The 14,919-nt window shown below is 33.6% G+C and overlaps 1 protein-coding gene across 1 annotated transcript in view; it reads left to right on the top strand.

Moving 5' to 3' along the window:
• The window catches only part of ZBTB20 (zinc finger and BTB domain containing 20), a 797,288-nt gene that overhangs the window by 330,337 nt on the left and 452,032 nt on the right, over nt 1–14,919 (top strand). The window contains exon 5 of the mRNA XM_027105198.1: nt 13,718–13,791. The gene's annotated coding sequence lies outside the window, so the exon portion shown is untranslated. The remainder of the gene's footprint in view (nt 1–13,717; nt 13,792–14,919) is intronic.

Genomic DNA, 14,919 nt, shown 5'->3' with positions numbered 1-14,919 from the left:
TCTATTTCATTGACTAGAATTTCCAAATCAGTTAAGTAATCATGGTGATAGGAGGCATTCTCGTTCTTTCTTTTTTTAACATCTTTATTGAGGTATAATTGCTTTACATTGTTGTGTTAGTTGCTGCTGTCTCATTCTTGATTGTATGATAATGCCTCTAATTTATTCCATTGTTAAGGCAGATATTAGTTGTTGATTTAAGACAGATATTCTTTGTTACATTGGTAAGGTGAGTTAGAATACTACTCTCTCACCCTTTCTTTGTTTATTAGGAATGTATTGAAGTATACTACATGCCTTTTGGGGTAAATATTCTCAAACTCTAATTGGTGGGTGAACATAGACTTTTCTTGTGATGTCTTTTTCAATTAAAATCAATTCGAACACACATTTATTCAGCACTTACCATGTGCCAGAAATTGTTCACTAGGCATTGGAATTCAGAGGCATAGTCCCTTCCCTTCAAAACATTATAGGATTATTCAGATTATGATAATTCAGCAAGAGATTTATAGTAATTGATTTCCCATTATTAAATTTCCCCTGCATCACTAGAAAAACTTTACATTTAAGACTTTATTAAGAATACTTTGAAGGCTACCTAATTGTTTACCATGTCAAAATGTGAATTTTAAGAATTGCTAAAAGTTAAATTTTGATTTACAGTTGAAATTATGAGTTTTTACATCTGAAGTCATAGTGCTCAAATTCTAATCAAGGTCATCTATAAAACTTGAAATTTTATAGACTTCTATATAGATAGTTCATATTCTATAGAATCAGGAAATTGGAATTCTCGATCATAATTTATCACTTCTTATATAGTATGACAGAAATGGTATGTGATGTTGGGGCAACATCACTTTCATGATGCCATCTTTGTATTTTCATTTCTCTGGAAGTCTTAATTGTCTGTAGGTTTTAAGTGTGCATTTACATTGATTTATTTTCAATTGAAGTGGTTTTTTTGTATTTATTTTACTGCTTCAGTGTAGTTTAGCATAATTTATCCTGTTTTCCCCATCTAGTGTTATAATAATTTATTTTATTTTTCAGAATCCTTTATTTTGTTCTTTTATACAGTATGCATGAATGAACATGATATTTTTAAACTATACCCTCTTTGCCAGATTCTTTATATTTCACACAAAACAAATAAAGAAATATTGATTGAGAATCAGTTTTCTACTCAGCATCACACTAGTTCTTATGAATTATAGTACAGGAAAACAAAAATTACATACTTTCAATGAGCTTACGTTCTAGTTGGCAGATTAAGATATAAATAAGGGGAAAATGAAAAAACAACAAATCCTAATGAAATACTTATTCTTTATAGTGGCTAATACAAATATAGTCATATTCTTAGTCTATATTTAAGCACATATATTAAAACTCACAATTTACCTTTTGTATGTTGGCCTCACCCTGGCCTCATTATGCTTTTCCTATTGTTATTGTACCTTTACCGTTATTTTATGCTTAAAAATTGTATTTACCTTTGCAAGATTTTAAAAAATTCTCTGTGGAACAACACTGGATAGACAAATGCTACACACATTAATCTCTAAAACATTACCAGTGATAATTTGTCCTACGCAAAGGTGACCCTGCTTATAATTTCAAAGCAGAAATAGTGCAGGCTACTATAATTGTAGACTGAAAATCGTTGCTTTCTGAATTTCTTATTTCATTAAAGGACTTGCTTTGATTTTTAGAATCATTCACAAAAGAATTAACATGCAAAGTAGGAGGAAATCCAAATGCTAACATGAAGTTAGCATCTCTACTAAAAGGAAATTTTAGCAGTAAGCTTTGGTATATTAAAGAAGCATAGTCCCATCCTTTGGGATTTGATGGGATTTTTATATCATAGGGCCACCCATTTTAAACTTTAGCATTTGATGTATGTTCTAAGTTACAACCTTAAACATTTATCATATTTTGGAAAATTTATATCCCCCCCTTAAGTTTTAATGCCTGCATTGAATAATGTTTGTCATGGACCACAATACCTATCCCTGTGGAACTGTTATCCTATCTTAATTCAGAAGCAATACTATTGATTAAACAATACTTAACAGCTTCCAAACTTCAAGACATCTTTCAGCCACCATTTCTTCCTAACCTCACTATGAGCTTCCTGTGTGGTATCATTCATCTGAGATCTTACTAAAATGTAAATAAATTATATCCAACACACTTCCTCTATTTGCCCAGCTTGTTACCATATCAAAACAACAGTCTTAATGAAATACATATTGATGTATTGTGTATTTCTGTGCTAAACCAAAGTGAGGAGGAAGTTATATGAATATATAACAGAACCCACTTCATAATAGTTTTGTTAAAGCATTTTATGAATTGGAGATAATTTGAGCCATGGGAGATGATGTAATTCTACATGGCAGAGTTCACGGAAAGAGGATAGCTCCTCAGATAGAATTGGATTAGACTCTTGAGAGAGATGCACTGGGGCTTTTATGGTGCTTTACCTTCATAAGCATAGCTAACTCTCAGTTTTCCATACTAATATTGTAGTTTTGAAGTAAAGATAGTAAAAATCAAAATAAAGAAGCAAGAATATTATCTAAAATAATTTGTCTTTGGTCTTTGCATGCAATATTTGACTTCTTAACATCAAATTTACCATTTTACTTTTGGTTTTCATGAGTTAATGAAGCTATTTCTAGCATCCATATTATGAAACAGAAATGATCTAACCCAAAGTATGTAATGTCATACTTTTTTATGTATAATAATCTTCATAGGGCATGATTAGATTAAAACTTATCTCATTTTATAATGAACAGTAAGAATGAATAATAATCTGTATCAGATCTATGAAATATAATCATACTTGGTTAATTGCTAAATTAATTTGTAGAAAATAATTACTATTGCTTGAGTAAATACCAAAAAGTGAAAATAGGAGGCAGCTCAGTGATGTTCAGTGGGAGAAAAGAAAGCCAAACTGGGATTAAAGTTTGTCATGTCTGAATTAAATGCTGAAGTACCAGTAGTGGTTGATTGACTCTGTGATCAGACTTTTGGTATTTATCATTTTTTCGTATACTTTTCTGTATTTTCCAATTCTTTTGCAATGGGTATGTGTTAATTTTTCAGTCAGAAAAAAAGTTAATGTAAAATGTTTCATGCATAGCTCACTTGTAAATCATTTATTGAGAGTTAACTGTATAAAATTTCCCAGGGAGAGAGAAAGCCACGAGCTAAATTTAAGGGCAAAGTACTCCATTATACAAATAATCCATTGTCGCAAAACTTATTGAAGATTTTTTAAAGTCACTTTTCTCATTGCTTGAAAATTCTAAGCTGGAGACAATATAATCAATGAGATAATAATAATATGAATAACATTATGTTCTGCACCCACTTCTCAACTCTACTTCAGAAGAAAAGCCTTTAGTATGTTGAGAATATGATCTGATATAAGATATGTTGTTTCCTACAAAGAAAGACAATATTAGGAGCATCCTTTTCCTCCTATTCTGTTTCAGAGTCAGTCTCCCTGAGTAGATCTGTACTTATAACTAACATTCTGTTTTTGAAGCATTGCTTAGTCCAAGTCATGTAGACTCAAACTCAGGTGGTGAGGTCATTACTAGCAGGCTTACCCAGACATTCATGTAACATGTAACAGCTAGAGAGCCGGCTAAATATCGATGCAATTAATTATATTTTGTTAGAAATACTATAGAAACATGTTATAGAGGGCCTCTGTTACTTGTACAGAGGTTTAGAACAACTCAGGAATAGGTTGCACCTTTGTGCAAATTATTAAAGGAAACCCTGTTCCAGCTGATGTAGCTTGGGCCAGGGAGTATGGCTTCTAAATTGGAACACACCACTGTACTGGGAGCCCTTGTACAGGGCACAACCTGCACAGTCAGTCATGACTGCCCTATTTTATATGCTTTATTAATGATTTGAAGATAGCTACTGTTGCTCCACAGGTTCCAAATTATTCTATTCTTGCACAGAAAGCCAAGAATCATCTTTAGATGAGTTAGAAAAAAGATGCTTATCTAAGCTTTAATTTAGTCTTGGACCCTCATGATACAAGTCTATTACTTTGCTTCAGACATCTGATTTGAATAGCATTGAGGGTAGAAGAAAATGAAGTTACCGCAAAAGTGTAAATAAGTCTATCAAGTCCAGTTCCTAGAAGAACTAGTTTGACATTTTGAAATTACATCTAAATTTTGGGGTATCCTCTAGTAGCTTTAGATGACTTGGTATATGAAAGGGTAGATAAGAAGACAGAGAGGCAGATGGACATCTCTTTGTTCCAAAAGGAAATAAAGATGGTTTAAAGGGATACATAGGTATATGATATAAATATATATGTGTGTATATATATATATATATATATATATACACACACACATATATATATATTTATTGTGAATTAAATTAAATAAAATTAAGTGAAGTATATAAGTGAAATAAATGAAAACTAAAATGGGTAAACAAGGGAAAAACATGAGAAGGGGGCAAGAATTAGACCTATATATAAAAAAGCACCCTAGATAGTATCTTACATACATTTACAAATAAGATTCTTATCATATGTTTTGAAGAAATACATTGCTGATATTAAGACTAGAAAGAAATATCTTCCTCTGATACCCTTAAGTAATAAAGGGTATTTTATTATGAATATCATGACCAATATTCACTTTCATGAGAAACAAAGAATATTTTATAGGTACACTTCTACTTTTGTGGCCCTCAATATAGATTGATAACATTTCAGTAATGTATAATTTGGTATTCTCAGTCTCATAAAATACAGACCAGATAGATGACACTCCATTCTGGTATAACTCGAAGGAAGATTTTAGAATATATCTAGATGCTGAATTCCAATGAAAGGACTGCACATTCTTCAGACAGTTTCTTATATATACTATTTCTCTAAGTTAGGCCTTTGATTGCTATTGGATGACTGTGAATTCTAGATTGTATTATTGGAAAATGCTTGGAATACAGCTATTCTTTGTTAATTAAAGGCAGAAATAGTAGTCAAGTTAGGGGCTGTGTTTAAATTCTTTTACAGAAGTTGAAAAGCCTAACAAAAACACACAGCTAAAAAATGTCTACCCACTTTACCTGAGAGATTAGCCAGAGAAGTATCATTTCATAGGACAAAAAAAAATCTCTTTAAACATTTATTTTGATTCTGCTCTAATATACACAAAATGGAAGATGCAGGTTCCAAGTTTCTTCTTTGTCACAGCCTGGATATTACCTAAGTGATAATCTCATGCTACAAGGTGATGGAATTTCATCATATACTCCATCAGCAGACTTATTCACGTCATTAAGCAATTTATGTGATGTTTACATGTTCTGTTTCATGGATTAGATTCCTTGTTTTCCAAATAGAAATAGTAATATTTACTGTTACACATTCCTTGGTTAAAGGTGAATTGCTATGACATTTTAATTAGATGAAGTTTGGTGAATACTTTGATTTCTTTGTAAATTTTGTTTGTAAATTGTTTGTAAATTGTGAAGCATAATGTTGATCCAAAAATATCAGTAAGATATTTGAAGTTAATGCATCATACGTTCTGAATTTCTACTGCACAAAGTTTACTGATCTTCCCAATCCTTTAAGTCTTTTTGAAGAACAAAAAAACAACAGTTTTGAAAATTCCTAGAAGCAGATACTACATGTTTATCTCATTTTATGTGATAGGAGTGATTTTGTAAATCTATTCATAATTTAAATGCTACAGGAGAATCTCTCAAGGGAATTTTATTGTGGATCATCATGTAAAGCAAAAATCGTTTCTAAAATGCTTATTACTCCCTATTTCTATATGGGAACTTCCTGATTTGCAAGAGTTATTTAAGCTCCCAGAGGAGTGCATCACCTTAGTATGTTCCTGAGTAGAATAAACTGAGAGGGACAGGAAACTGTGAAGGAACAATTTGGTAAATACTAAACTGATCCAAGTAAGTATTTGAACCTCTTTAGTGAGATCTCTGAGCTACTATTTTATGTAAGATTAAGTCTAGATAACACGTTCTCCACAGTCACTTGGAATGGGTTTATTTTGGCTCATTCAAGCTCTAAATTTCCTAGAAATCCTTTATAAACCACATAATTTTACCTCTTCTCATTGAGTGATTCCTCTTAGATCTGTAAAGTAAGGCAAAATTATTTATCTCTGATGGGAGACGTTTGGCACCTTCATCCTCATCCTCCAGTCACCTCCCAATTCTCATGGCCCAACCCAACTAAGGATTTTCAGAATTGACAGATATTCTTAATCCCCCAAAATGTTTGTACTTTCTAGAGCTGTAGAGGATTTTCTGTACACATGTAACCATCATGGAAGCTTTCATTCAGTAGCAGTTGGACCTCCTCACCCACCCACACACACACCCCATGCAGCTGGGCCTCTGATTCTTGCATTACAAGGCAAAGAATTAGGCAGTGGGCATTTGTTGAAGGAATACCATAAGTAGTTTATGATCACTGTGTAGAAGGAGACTATAAATTTTATCACCTAAATTGGATGTTTTTGAGAATAAAAGGTGCCACATTAAAGATTATTGTGAGACAACAGACATAAATGGGGTCTGTTGTTTCAGCTGGGACTACCTCCTCTCCTTACCCCTCCCCAAACTCCACTAGCACAATAGTTCCAGCAGGGCAGGGTGAGCCATGGAAATCCACACCTTCACTGCTGAAAGGGGCTGACTTGATGGAATAGAATATCAAGCTGAAAAACCACATGCCCCTGGGTGCTGTCAAAACAGTAGCAGTCTCAGCAGCAAACAAAAAGGAAGTGTAAACATCATAGCTAGCCTCAGATTGCAGTTCAGGTTGGGGCAGGCAATAGACTGGCATATTAGCCAGAAATTTAACAAGGAGAATTGGATGAGGAGACTGCCATATTGAGCCTTGATGAAACTAACACATATCTCTGGTGGTTTGGAAATCTGCATACGTGTTTCAGGGAAGATCAGAGAAGGTCCAAGATATCCACATACCCCAGACGGATCCTAAGGCCTAGTGCAAAGAGGAGATAAGGGAGAGCCCAGTGGAATGTAAGAGGCAAGGAAGACTTGTAAGCTGACTGAACTTTGAATGAATTCCCCAATCCATGCATATATTCATCAGCAAAGGGTGTTAGCTTATTAGCCTAAGTTGTTTGAGTATAGCTTTTGACCAGTCATTGGATATAAACTGCAAATTGTGCTGACACAGGGGCAAGTCTTAGCTAAGAAATGAAAGTAGGAATTATAAAAACTGACCAGAGACGTCAGCAGCTGAACAGTATGAGGGAGACAGATTCCAAAGAATTAGACTGGTAAGTCACTAAACAAATAAACACATAAATAGCAAAAACAGCAGAAACCCCCAGAGGGAAAAATCAGAAGTCATAACTACTATAATATATTGTATAAAATGTCAATTTTCAAGAAAAACTTTTTGAGACATGTAAGGACTGACAGGAGTTTAATCCACACCCAGTTAAAAAAAAAACAGTCAACAGAAACCATCTCTAGGTTGTGGGGGAGAGCAGAAGGTGAATTTAGCAAAGACCTGAGAGGAGCTACTACAAATATGTTTGAGTAAGTAAGGAAATCATATTAAATAATTACATAAAATATTACTATAATTACTATTCAAATAAAGAATATTAATATAAAGATAGAAATTATTTTTAAAAGAAACAAAAATTCTGGAGTGAAAAAGTACACTAAGATGAAAAATATTCTAGAGGGACTCAACAGCAGATTTGAGATGGCAAAAGAAAAAAATCCGTGAACTTGAAATTAATTGGTAGAAATTATCCAATTTGAAGAGGAGAAAAACATAATGAAGGAAGAAGTAGAGCTTCAGAGAGCTGTGAGAAACCATCAAGCATACCAACATGTGTAATGGGAGAGAAGGAGGAGAGAAAAGAAAGAAAGAGAAGAAAAAAGATATTGGAAGGAACAATGACCAAAAATTTGCCAAATATTATGAATAACATTAATCTACATGTTTGAGAAGCTCAACAAATTCCAGGTGTCATAAATATGAAAAATCCATACATAGTCACATCATAGCCAAACTTAGAAAGCCAAAGAGAAAGAGAAATTCTTGAAAGCAGCAAGAGAAAAAAAGACAAATTGGATACAGGGTACACCACTATGATTAACAGTTGACTTCTCATCAGAAACATTTGAAGTCAGAAGGCAGAGAGATAACATATTCAAAGGCTGAAGGAAATAAAGATTTTAACAAATGACAATCAAGAATTTTATATCCAGCAAAACTATTCAAAATGAAGGTAAAATAAAGATATTGTAGGATAAAGACTGAGGCAATTCACTGCTAGCAGACCTGCCTTACAAGAACTACTAAAGGAAATCCTTTAGGCTGAAAAGAAATGACAGCAAACAGTAATTAAAATACACCCAAAGAGATAAATAGCACTCATAATATAATTATGTAGGTAAACATAGATATGGTGTAACTATATAACAAAACTCAATTAAAGAAGAAGGAAATAATAAAGATTAGAGCAGAAATCAATGAAATATATAACAAGAAAATAATAGAGAAAATCAATGAAACCAAAAGTTGATTCTTAGAAAAGATCAACAAAATTGACAGATCTTTAGCTAAACTGACCAAGGGAAAAGGAGAGGACATAACAGATTACCAAAATCAGAAGTGAAAGAGGAGACATTACCAACCCCATAGAAATTTAGAAGATTAAAATGTAATACTATGAACAATTATTTCCAAGAAATTAGACAATTTAGATAAAATGGTATCACTTCTAGAAATGCACAAATTACCAAAACTGATTCAAGAAGAAATAGAAAATCTAAATGGACCTATAACAGTAAAAAGATAGAATTATTAACTAAGTCATCCCACAAAGAAAAGTCTGGATGCAAATGACTTCACTGTATCCTAGCCAATATTTAAAGGAGAAATAATACCAATTTTTCACAAACTTTTCCAAAAATAGAGGAAGAAGGAACACTTTTCAGTTCATTCTATTAGAACAGTATTACACTGAGACCAAATCCAGACAAAGACATCATAAGAAAGTAAACCAGTATTCCTCATAAGTATAAAAACAAAAATCCTCTACAAAATATTCACAAACCTAAGTACAGCAATCTGTAATATTATTTACACCCTGACCAAGTAGGATTTATCCTAGTAATGCAAGATTGGTTTAACATCCAGTAATCCATTCATGTAATATAACATATTAGTAGAATAAAGGCGAGAACCACATGACTATATCTATTGTATCTATATGTATATTTATCTATATGTATATCTATTGTGGCAATAGATACACAAAAAAAATTTTGAGAAAATCCAATATGCATTTGTGACAGAAACTTTTAACAAACTAGGGATAGAACTTCTGTACCTAAATAAGGGGCACTTATGAAAAAACCTGCAACTAATATCATACTTAATGATGGAAAACTGACGGGTTTCTCTAAGATTGGGAACAAGGCAAGGTTGTCAGCTCTCACCTCTCCTGTTCAAAATTGTACTGGTGTTTCTGTACAGAAAGGTAAGAAAAAGAAAAAGAAAAAGAGGAAATAAAGCAAGGAAAGAAATAAAAAAGAAAGAAACAGACAGAAAAGAAAGAAATCAAAGGCATCCAGATTGGAAAGTAAAAACTAAAACTTTTATTTGCAGAAAACATCATAAGTACGTAGAGAATATTAAGGAATGCATGCACATACACACAAACTAATAAATGAGTTCAGCAAGCTCGCTGGGTACAAGAGCATTGTACACAAGTCAATTGTATTTCTATCTGCAAGCCTATTTCAGAATTATTAAGGTTCAAGTTCCAGACCACCACAATAAAGCAAGTCACACAAATCTTTTGGTTTCAACAATTCATATAAAGTTATGTTTACACTATACTGTAGTCTATTAAGTGTGCAATAGCATTATGTATGTACATACTTTCATTTAAAAATACTTTATTGCTAAAAAATGCTAACCATCATCTGAGACTTCAGCTAGTTGTAGTCTTTTTGCAATAGTAACATCAGAGATACTGATCACAGATCACCATAACAAATAAAATAATAATGAAAAATTTGAAATATTTCAAGAATTACCAAGATATAATTACCAGAGACATGAAGTGAGCAAATGCTGTTGGAAAAATGGCACTGGTAGAAGTGCTTGATACGGGGTTGCCACAAACTTCCAATTTGTAAAAAATGCAGTATCTATAAAGTGCAATAAAGCAATGTACGTAGGAATTCTTTTCTTTGCAGGGGGTGGGGAGTTCATTTTACTATACTCTCTACTCTTGCATATGTTTGAAATATTTCACAATAAGAAAAGTTGTAAGTGAAAAGGAAAAAAAAAGACTAAGGGAAATAATTAAAACATTATAATTTTGTCTCTATGTTGACCACAAACAGGGCTTGTCTGTTAAAAATCAAATCTGAGCAGTGTCAGAATGAATAACTCATAGAGAGGTGAGTGAACTCTCAAAAACAACCTGAGCAAGATACAGTCGGTGCTGAATAGTTGGGAAAGCATTAAGAGAATTGCCTATATTAGCACAGACTTCCTAAACTGGAGTGCTTTGTTGCTCTTTCCTTGAAGTTCTGTGACCTGGTGATATCTAAAACTCCTACCTATTCGATGTGGTCAGAAGCAGTCCTTTGTTCCTAATCAATACTAGGATCTATAGTTCCTCACACCCCCTTCAGTTTTTTATTGTCTGGGGCTTTGTTTTTTTGGCCTTGAAGACTTACAGGATGGGTTACTGTAATATAATGCATTTGCTACTTCTCTGGAAAGCCATTCAGAATCTTTAACTAGTGCAGAATGTACAACTCTTTTGCTAAATAGTCTCTGCCAAGAGAAGCATTCTTCCGGGCTTTGTAATTTGCATTGATTACTGAGCTGTTCCCCAGTGTATCACTGGGTGTATTCTTTAAAGCCTTACATAGTTCTGTCTTGATTAAAGAAGTCTGACATTGGTGGTCAGTTTTAATAATGACTGAGGTTGATCTGGATAACTTGAAAAAATTTTAACAGATTTTGGAACCCAAAACGTCAGCAGCAAGTTATTCTTATTGATGACACATACTCTGGAAATCTAGTATTTTAAAAGTGGGTTCAGTGTACAGTACTGAACTTGAAAAAAACAGGAAGTTGAAAAGTAGACAGTAGTGCCAAAAATAAGGTCCTAGTCCTAACTTCTCTGCTCCTTAATCTAATCTGACATGCCTTCAGAATATTTCACTTTCTCGATGATCAATCTTCCAAAGAGTTTCTACCCAATACTTAACCCCACTACATAGGAACAGAGTTAATGATTTCTCATGAGGCAGATATGAATAGGAACAGTATTCATATCAAAGACAACTGGTCCCACTTCCAGGTCCATCCTTGGGCCAAGATATGTATTCGCCAACAGTGTGTTGGCGACTGCATTTTTTGAGTCCTGGCGCAAAGTAAGATCCATCTGTTTTGACCAGCCGTTTGCCTGAGTGCCACAAAATGGTCCTGTTATTAGTCTTATTTGTGGTCCTATTTGAGGTTAGGGGATAACGTAAATAAACTTCAGTCCTCCTTGTGATGAATGTAACATGGGAATTAAAAGTGGTGGTGTTGGTAGTGCTAAGTGATGTTGCATCTCTATTTTCTCAATTACTCTGTTTTCTTTGGATTGGGAAGCAGACATTTAAGAATGAGTTTGTCATCTGGAAGGATAGTTGTGACCAAGTTTCCCTCAACAGGATACAAGATGTTATTTTTGAGCTTCATTACCCTCACCAAGGGGGAAAAAAAAGAGAGAAGAGAGAGGGAGAAAATAAATAAGGAAGAAAGTGAAAGTAAGGAAGAAACAGGCAGAGATAGAGAAGGGAAGAGAAAGATCAAAGAAGAGAAAGAGGAATGACATGAGAAGAGGAGAATGTAACTTGACTTTCTGTTCGTAGAAACTGCTTTATTGTTTTGAACTAAGTTCAATTCACTCAACATCTGGTGAATTAAGGAAAAGGAAATCTGACTGATTAAATTGAACTTCTAGTTGTCAGTTAAGTAGTTTATGTATAAATATGCAGCCTAGTTTCTATCACCCTTTCTTGTCTGAACTAGACAGTTGAATCCGTTTCACTAACTATACGTGATCGGTGAGTAGAACAATACTAGTTGGTGATTCAGATTTATATAGAGGTGAGCAGTTTTTATGTTTCTGAATCGTTTATTGGGGATTATTATTATTCCTTATTATTTCTGAGCATGAGTTATTTTTGTCAGTTTCTTTTATGAATGTTTTGTTGCCTTATAAGGAAATATGTGAACTCCCCTCCTCTCAGTCAGTTGTCCCTGGTGACGCCTCCATAATTTCTGTCTTTACACTGGTGCATTTTTAGTCTAATTCAGGCATGTGAGAAGCAGGGGAAAAGTTTAGTTAGTCAATGTCAGTGATCTTTTTTTTTTGGGGATCCATTCATGGATAGACCTAGTGAATTTAAGCCAGTTTGAACTTAAAATCTATATGCATCAAATAGACACAATACCCAAAATATTCCTCTGTATAATACAAGAGAAAAAGAAAATAGAATTCACAAGTAAGAACTAGATGCATTTTCTAAAAACAGATGCAATTTCAGGGCTGATCTATGATCATATTCTCATATATGGTGATATTAAAATATTACCTTGCATTAGTAGGAAGGTGGACATAAACATACCATATTTAGTGCTACAAATATATTAAAAAAATGTACTGCCATGCTGTAAAGTAAAAGAAAGATAATTGTTCTGTCTCCATTTTACACTAAAAAGCTCTGTTTTTCTAAACCTGTTGTATCAGTTATTTGAAGCTAAAAATAGGGATGACTTAATCCTGTTTTTTAACTATTATCTTATTCATAGATGGTGTTGTATGAAGAAAGAAAGGATTGAAAATATTAGTATGACATCTTAAGCCCAAGTATTTATGACATATTTTAATTTTAATGCCTGGACTCTTAATTCAAAGATTAAAAATAGGTATTTTTTAAATGTGTTCACAGTTATTTAAATCAAGAAGACTGGTTCAAACCCTGATGGTCTTCCCATGTTGCTTCAGATAGCAATGCTGCATGTGACTACCTATATAATATGATGTGGTCTGGAGTGCACTAAACCCACAATACCTTGCAATGGGCATTTGTATTGCTAAATATGTTCCTTTACCTCTACTTCACCATTTGCCCCACCACCAATTCAGTCATTTGAAAGTAGTAGATGTAACATTTTTTTCCAATTTTATTTCAAGTTACATTTCCCTTTAATATGTGTATTCAGATTGTAGATTTTCTTCTTTTTTCTCTGAAATAACATTTTATGTAATCTTGAGGCTTTGGAATTATTTAGGAGTTTTTAAAAAATCAGAATATAGGTAAAATTCAGAAGCACTGAGCTTCTAGTCATATCATTATGAAGTCCTTAACATGGCGGCATATTTTGTTTTTCAGAATTGCTTTTTTTCCTCTTTAGATCCTTTTCTTTTCATTAAAAAAACGACTCTGGGAAGAGAGTTTTTTTTTTTTTCCTTAGGAAAAAAAAAAGCCACGCTTGACTGATAATGCATTGCTTTGGATGGTGAAACATTATGAAAGTTTAATTTTTAATTAAATCTGAAATACCAATTATAACTGGAAGAGATTTTAACCTGTTTCTTTTCAGACTGCCTGAAGTTACATTTAGAGACTGAAATCACTGCACCTTAAAAACAAAAGATTGAGCTGCACCGCATTCTTGTAAGTGAAAGCTTCCTCTACCTTCCTCTGTGTTTTTGTGACCAACTCAAAAAAAGGACAAAAATATTGGTAACATAGTAACCAGACATGAGTAAAAACTTGAATATCCCTGAAGAAATACATGTTTAAATGATTTCCTTCTTTAAAAAAAGAAAATTTGTAAGGCTCAATATTCAGTATGTCTTTTTTATCCAACCTAAATTGTGAATCCTTTCTTTTGGCTGGCTTGAATTGCATTAGGGAGGGTGTCACCCACCGTGCATCAGCACAGTGACATACACCCTGTCAGGAAGGATTCTTACATTTTGGTACAAGTCTCTTAGAAGGTAACAGATTTCTTATGGAATCAAAGTAGGTTCCTTTTTCCTTTGTGATGTCATTAGAAATTTTTAGCCTTTGTGTCAATGTAAATGGAGAGAAAGAAAGTTCATGATGACATCACAAGATTCTGTTGCTTTGAGGACTTTGGGCAAAACTAAGTAAAATGCATAATTCCCTTGTGTGCGTGTGTTCCCCATTCTGCTATGAAGCAGTCAAAATAGCACATCTTATGTCTTCCCGTGAGCTACAAGGCTGTCTCTCAGAGCCCCATTGTTCCATAAATGCATGTCAGAGTCTACCACAGTCTGGTCTACCCTTATTTAGCTGCTGTTTTGTCAATGTACTTGGAAGAACAATTAACATTTGGGATTTCAATGTCTGAATAACAGGCAGTGAATAGAACCCAAGCATATAAAAGATTCAGACGCCCAGGGTAAGAAAACAGAAGCTTAGAGGTGGTGGGGGAAAAAAGAAAAGCATTTTAATGCCGCACTCAAAGGTTATGAAATACTACAAGGAAATTCAGTGTTATATTTTTTTAACTTTAGATCAAAATGTTCATTTTCGTAGTGAAGTCCAGAAGGTTATGATGTCTTCCAAAGTTTTACAATTTAATGTGTTATGAGGTCTTTTGCTAGAGAGTCTTAAAACACTTAAACAGCATTCATCTCCTTGTGTCATTGTTGGAATGCCGGATGTGGGGTTTACTGCATCGTGGTTTTCAAAGTGTCACAGTTCCTCTCGACAGAGTACACTAACGGTGATTCAGATGATTTCTTCCATTTTCACTTTGGTTTACTGCACTCT

The sequence above is a fragment of the Aethalodelphis obliquidens genome, unplaced genomic scaffold, assembly GCF_003676395.1.
Source record: "Aethalodelphis obliquidens isolate GAN/ISIS:26980383/991018 unplaced genomic scaffold, ASM367639v1 scaffold1, whole genome shotgun sequence".
NCBI lineage: Eukaryota > Metazoa > Chordata > Mammalia > Artiodactyla > Delphinidae > Aethalodelphis > Aethalodelphis obliquidens.
This window is presented reverse-complemented; position numbering and strand designations above follow the sequence as displayed.